The sequence below is a fragment of the Rhopalosiphum maidis genome, chromosome 3 (genome assembly GCF_003676215.2).
Source record: "Rhopalosiphum maidis isolate BTI-1 chromosome 3, ASM367621v3, whole genome shotgun sequence".
NCBI classification, from domain to species: domain Eukaryota; kingdom Metazoa; phylum Arthropoda; class Insecta; order Hemiptera; family Aphididae; genus Rhopalosiphum; species Rhopalosiphum maidis.
This window is the reverse complement of record NC_040879.1, coordinates 73364663-73370662: the sequence shown is the minus strand read 5'-3', so window position 1 is coordinate 73370662 and position 6000 is coordinate 73364663. Positions and strand designations below refer to the sequence as shown.

Below are 6000 nucleotides of genomic sequence, written 5' to 3'. Positions count from 1 at the left end.
TGACCACTAGAAAGAGAATATGTTTCTTATTTAGCATTAATTACTTTATACATTACATATAAGCCAATACTTCATAACACTATATAAACATGTTTTTATATGATAATTTGAAGTAAATTTTACAAATTCAAATTTTTTATGGCTTATGAAATACTCAATTCTCATGTTAGTATCTTGAAACCTTGACCACTAGAAAGAGAATATGTTTCTTATTTAGCATTAATTACTTTCATACATTACATATAAGCAATACTTCATAAACACTATAAACATGTTTTTATATGGTAAATTTGCGTATTTTACAAATTCATTTTTTTAAATGCTTATAAAAATACTCAATTCTCATGTTAGTATCTTGAAACCTTGACCACTAGAAAGAGAATATGTTTCTTATTTAGCATTAATTACTTTCATACATTACATATAAGCCAATACTTCATAAACACTATAAAACATGTTTTTATATGGTAAATTTGGCGTATTTTACAAATCATTTTTTTTATTGCTTATGAAAATACTCAATTCTCATGTAGTATCTTGAAACCTTGACCACTAGAAGAGAATATGTTTCTTATTTAGCATTAATTACTTTCATACATTACATATAAGCCAATACTTCATAACACTATAAAACATGTTTTTATATGGTAAATTTGGCGTATTTTACAAATTCATTTTTTTAAATTGCTTATAAAATACTCAATTCTCATGTTAGTATCTTGAAACCTTGACCACTAGAAAGAGAATATGTTTCTTATTTAGCATTAATTACTTTCATACATTACATATAAGCCAATACTTCATAAACACTATAAAACATGTTTTTATATGATATTTTTACGTAAATTACAAATTCAATTTTATGCTTATGAAATACTCAATTCTCATGTTAGTATCTTGAAACCTTGACCACTAGAAAGAGAATATGTTTCTTATTTAGCATTAATTACTTTCATACATTACATATAAGCCAATACTTCATAAACACTAAAAACATGTTTTTATATGGTAAATTGGCGTATTTTACAAATTCATTTTTTAAATTGCTTATAAAATACTCAATTCTCATGTTAGTATCTTGAAACCTTGACCACTAGAAAGAGAATATGTTTCTTATTAGCATTTATTACTTTCATACATTACATATAAGCCAATACTTCATAAACACTATAAAACATGTTTTTATATGGTAAATTTGGCGTATTTTACAAATTCATTTTTTTAAATTGCTTATAAAATACTCAATTCTCATGTTAGTATCTTGAAACCTTGACCACTAGAAAGAGAATATGTTTCTTATTTAGCATTAATTACTTTCATACATTACATATAAGCCAATACTTCATAAACACTAAAAACATGTTTTTATATGATATTTTAACGTAAATTACAAATTCAAATTTTTTATGGCTTATGAAATACTCAATTCTCATGTTAGTATCTTGAAACCTTGACCACTAGAAAGAGAATATGTTTCTTATTTAGCATTAATTACTTTCATACATTACATATAAGCCAATACTTCATAAACACTATAAAACATGTTTTTATATGGTAAATTTGGCGTATTTTACAAATTCATTTTTTTAAATTGCTTATAAAATACTCAATTCTCATGTTAGTATCTTGAAACCTTGACCACTAGAAAGAGAATATGTTTCTTATTTAGCATTAATTACTTTCATACATTACATATAAGCCAATACTTCATAAACACTATAAAACATGTTTTTATATGATAATTTAACGTAAATTACAAATTCAAATTTTTATGGCTTATGAAATACTCAATTCTCATGTTAGTATCTTGAAACCTTGACCACTAGAAAGAGAATATGTTTCTTATTTAGCATTAATTACTTTCATACATTACATATAAGCCAATACTTCATAAACACTATAAAACATGTTTTTATATGGTAAATTTGGCGTATTTTACAAATTCATTTTTTAAATTGCTTATAAAATACTCAATTCTCATGTTAGTATCTTGAAACCTTGACCACTAGAAAGAGAATATGTTTCTTATTTAGCATTAATTACTTTCATACATTACATATAAGCCAATACTTCATAAACACTATAAAACATGTTTTTATATGGTAAATTTTGCGTATTTTACAATTTCATTTTTTAATTGCTTATGAAACACTCAATTCTCAATTAATTGACATGAAACCAACACCATTGAATTAAGTAAATGATTTTTATTTAACTTTATTAACTTCCATGTATTTCATTGATGCTGGTACTTCATAGACACTATAAACATGCTTTTAAATGATAATTTTTACTCGTGTTTTAAATTCATATTTTAAACTGCTTATGAAACACTCATTTCTCAATTAATTCTCCACCAATCTTACAAATTTAACTGACTACATTTTTTTCAGATTGCAGTGCAGCAGTTCACCCAAGGCTTGCTGAGACAGAAATTTGCATTCATACCACTTTGGGAAAGTATCAACATCTTATTTTGGAAATAAACTAGAAGATACTGATAATAATATTGGATTTATGCAATGTGTGTGTAATGGTTATTGAATATAATTGATAATAAATTAATAGTTGTGAAACAATTGTTATTTGTTATATATATGAATAAAAGATTAGTAAACACTTTTAGCTTGTAATTTTTATTCTTCTTATTTACCTATGCTATAAAAATCTTTTATTTAGACTATATATAAATGATAATTTTGACAAAAATTACAAATTCACATTTTCAACTGTTTATAGAAGAATTAATCATTAAGTCAATATTAACACCAACAGAGGGCGGGAGGTTCCCCATACCATGGTCGACGGCTGACCTACCACAGGAAGAATCTAGTTGGTTATGTGCCGTTCACCGTTGCACTGCTCTCCGGAGTGGGGCGGCATATTTATTAGGCTTTTGACTGTATGTCTTGTACATTTACGAAAGAATATTTATACTATCAACGAATTGTTCATATTTTACGGCCGAAATTAACACAAGTCAGTGTCCTGATCCTCGACCAATGCATTAAGAAAATGATTTAAATTTATCATTGAAAAATTATCATCAAATTCATATGGAAATGGGGTATTTTTCAGTTATTGTACAAGTGTATTCTTTTTAAAAGTACAAAACATTCTGTTAATTTGTACAATCTTTTATGGCTTATCATAATTATTATTTGTTATCATCTGTTTATGCTTAAATTTCGTATCTTTTTACAGATTTACATTCGTACTAGTGTTTAAGTTTCAACTGTAAATAGTTTTCAATTATTTTGTATTAAAGATGAAGGTTGTCTGTTAGTTTTTGTTTTGATTGTTTCAATTTCTAAATTATCCAGTGTTTTCCACGCACTAGTTGTTATAGAATTATTTTCGTTCTCCTTATGGTGTGTAGTAGTGACAATTGGATTAAGTAAATGATTCTTTTTTAGCATTATTAACTTTCATGTATTTCATTGATGCTGATACTTCATAAACACTATAAACATGCTTTTATATGATAATTTTGACTCGTGTTATAAATTCATATTTTTAACTGCTTATGAAACACTCAATTCTCAATTAATTCTCCACTAATTTTACATATTTAACTGACTACATTTTTTTCAGATTGCAGTGCAGCAGTTCACTCAAGGCTTGCTGAGACAGGAATTTGCATTTATACCACTTGGGAAATATCAACATCTTATTTTGAAAATAAACTAGAAGATACTTATAACAACAATAATGGTCTTTTGCAAGGTACGTGTAATAATAACTGTATGTAATTGATAGCAAACTTAATATTAGTGAAACAAAAAGTAAGTATCATGAAACCAAGACCAATGAATTATGTAAATGATTCTTATTAAGCATTATTAATTCCATGTATTTCATTGATGCTGATACTTCATAAACACTATCAACATGCTTTTAAATGACAATTTTGACTCGTGTTATAAATTCATATTTTAACTGCTTATGAAACACTCAATTCTCAATTAATTCTCCACTAATTTTACATATTTAACTGACTACATTTTTTTCAGATTGCAGTGCAGCAGTACACCCAAGGCTTGCTGAGACAGGAATTTGCATTCATACCACTTTGGGAAAGTATCAACATCTTATTTTGAAAATAAACTAGAAGATATTGATAATAATATTGGATATATGCAATGTGTGTGTAATGTTATTGAATTTAATTGATAGCAAATTAATACTAGTGAAACAAAAAATTAGTATCATGAAACCAAGACCAATGAATTAAGTACATGATTCTTATTTAGCATTATAACTTCCATGTATTTTTGTTGATGCTAATACTTCATAAACACTATAAAACATGTTTTTATATGGTAAATTTGGCGTATTTTACAAATTCATTTTTTAAATTGCTTATAAAATACTCAATTCTCATGTTAGTATCTTGAAACCTTGACCACTAGAAAGAGAATATGTTTCTTATTTAGCATTAATTACTTTCATACATTACATATAAGCCAATACTTCATAAACACTATAAAACATGTTTTTATATGGTAAATTTGGCGTATTTTACAAATTCATTTTTTTAATTGCTTATGAAATACTCAATTCTCATGTTAGTATCTTGAAACCTTGACCACTAGAAAGAGAATATGTTTCTTATTTAGCATTAATTACTTTCATACATTACATATAAGCCAATACTTCATAAACACTATAAAACATGTTTTTATATGATAATTTTAACGTAAATTACAAATTCAAATTTTTTATGGCTTATGAAATACTCAATTCTCATGTTAGTATCTTGAAACCTTGACCACTAGAAAGAGAATATGTTTCTTATTTAGCATTAATTACTTTCATACATTACATATAAGCCAATACTTCATAAACACTATAAAACATGTTTTTATATGGTAAATTTGGCGTATTTTACAAATTCATTTTTTTAAATTGCTTATAAAATACTCAATTCTCATGTTAGTATCTTGAAACCTTGACCACTAGAAAGAGAATATGTTTCTTATTTAGCATTAATTACTTTCATACATTACATATAAGCCAATACTTCATAAACACTATAAAACATGTTTTTATATGGTAAATTTGGCGTATTTTACAAATTCATTTTTTAATTGCTTATGAAATACTCAATTCTCATGTTAGTATCTTGAAACCTTGACCACTAGAAAGAGAATATGTTTCTTATTTAGCATTAATTACTTTCATACATTACATATAAGCCAATACTTCATAAACACTATAAAACATGTTTTTATATGGTAAATTTGGCGTATTTTACAAATTCATTTTTTTAATTGCTTATAAAATACTCAATTCTCATGTTAGTATCTTGAAACCTTGACCACTAGAAAGAGAATATGTTTCTTATTTAGCATTAATTACTTTCATACATTACATATAAGCCAATACTTCATAAACACTATAAAACATGTTTTTATATGGTAAATTTTGCGTATTTTACAATTTCATTTTTTTAATTGCTTATGAAACACTCAATTCTCAATTAATTGACATGAAACCAACACCATTGAATTAAGTAAATGATTTTTATTTAACTTTATTAACTTCCATGTATTTCATTGATGCTGGTACTTCATAGACACTATAAACATGCTTTTAAATGATAATTTTTACTCGTGTTTTAAATTCATATTTTAAACTGCTTATGAAACACTCATTTCTCAATTAATTCTCCACCAATCTTACAAATTTAACTGACTACATTTTTTTCAGATTGCAGTGCAGCAGTTCACCCAAGGCTTGCTGAGACAGAAATTTGCATTCATACCACTTTGGGAAAGTATCAACATCTTATTTTGGAAATAAACTAGAAGATACTGATAATAATATTGGATTTATGCAATGTGTGTGTAATGGTTATTGAATATAATTGATAATAAATTAATAGTTGTGAAACAATTGTTATTTGTTATATATATGAATAAAAGATTAGTAAACACTTTTAGCTTGTAATTTTTATTCTTCTTATTTACCTATGCTATAAAAATCTTTTATTTAGAC

The 6000-nt window shown here is 25.6% G+C and overlaps 1 protein-coding gene across 1 annotated transcript in view; it reads right to left on the bottom strand.

Moving 5' to 3' along the window:
• Nucleotides 1-6000, bottom strand: part of LOC113558351 — a 40585-nt gene that overhangs the window by 518 nt on the left and 34067 nt on the right. The gene's annotated exons all lie outside the window — the stretch shown is intronic.